Below are 1,569 nucleotides of genomic sequence, written 5' to 3'. Positions count from 1 at the left end.
TATATATATATATATATACTATGATTTTAAAGGAAAGTTTAACACCAATCAGTCAAACATTACCAGGTGGACACAGTTTATYAACCCTACAGTGATTTTATTTCAAACAGACACTACATTAAAACACATCTGTTCCTGTAGCAACATCAGTGTGCTCATATACAAACATCATTAAAGACGAGTCACTTTAAATTAATGTAAGAATTAAAAAATTTATATACAATCTTTACACATACATGTGTTCATACAGTCAAATAAACCAAATATACAAACATGTTTTAAGAGACAAAACCAAYCAGTGCAGCATTTTAAACCAATGATTTCATTAAAAATAACAAAATCAGCGCTTCGTTATCTTCTTCATAATTTACATTTTTACATTCATTGAAAAAGACAAAGCTAAATTTAACAGTAGAAAATACAGATATGTTATTAATAGGAGGCATTTAAAAGATAATAAACCCTTCATCAGACTCATACCACCACCTACAGACCCTTAAAGTAATTAAATARAGGGTTTTCATTCAGCTAAACTGAAGATATGAAGCAGCTACAACAGCTTCAAACTAAAATATGACACCACCCCCGGTTTTTAGTTTAAATGAAGCTTTTTACAGTGGTCTAAATAAGGATGGATTCATACAAAGCTAAAAGCAGCAAACTAACCTTCAGTTAAACTATTATTCATTAAAACTACATTAAATATTTATGTTCATCTGTAAAAAAAAATCCCGATCATAGCTTAGAAATTGAATTAAATGACTTCTAACCATTACAAACTGTGACTGAACTTTGTAAACAGACAATGTAAAAGTCATCAAATCAGAGAAGAGCAAACCTTTGGTTGAAAAACTCCTTCGTTTTTGCTGAAAATTCTTTTATCCCAATTTGATGATCGTCAGACATTTTTAAGAGTTCAGAATGTTCCTTCATTGTTGTGAGTCGTTAAAACGATCCACACAAATTACTTCCTGTCCACTCAAATGTATCTTGAACTTTAAAATCACCTCGATGACAAAACGTTCACAAACGTCACAAACTGAAACAACGCTGGAGGAAACGCCCTCCACGCGGCACTTTGGAACCCGCGCCGCGCTCCTCAGACGCCGCAGTCCTCCGCCCGGTGTTGGACTTTGCGAGCGAGGGTGAGGAAGGTGGAGAGGGAGGCCACGGAGGCGTGGAAGATGAGCTGCCACGTGTTCCTCAAGCCGAGCAGGTACAGGTTGCATAGGAGGATGACGCTCAGCAGGAAGAAGGACTTTAACTTCTTCTGGGAGGAGTGGAACAGGTACAGGTGGCACTGAGGAGTCCGTAACAATATGACACGTTAGCATGATGAGATTTACACGTTAGCATGATGAGATTTACATGTTAGCATGATGAGATTTACATGTTAGCATGATGAGATTTACACGTTAGCATGATGAGATTTACATGTTAGCATGATGAGATTTACATGTTAGCATGATGAGATTTACATGTTAGCATGATGAGATTTACACGTTAGCATGATGAGATTTACACGTTAGCATGATGAGATTTACATGCTAGCTTGATGAAATTTACACG

This window comes from Austrofundulus limnaeus, unplaced genomic scaffold, assembly GCF_001266775.1.
Source record: "Austrofundulus limnaeus strain Quisiro unplaced genomic scaffold, Austrofundulus_limnaeus-1.0 Scaffold12, whole genome shotgun sequence".
NCBI lineage: Eukaryota > Metazoa > Chordata > Actinopteri > Cyprinodontiformes > Rivulidae > Austrofundulus > Austrofundulus limnaeus.
Note: the sequence above shows the minus strand (reverse complement) of the source record.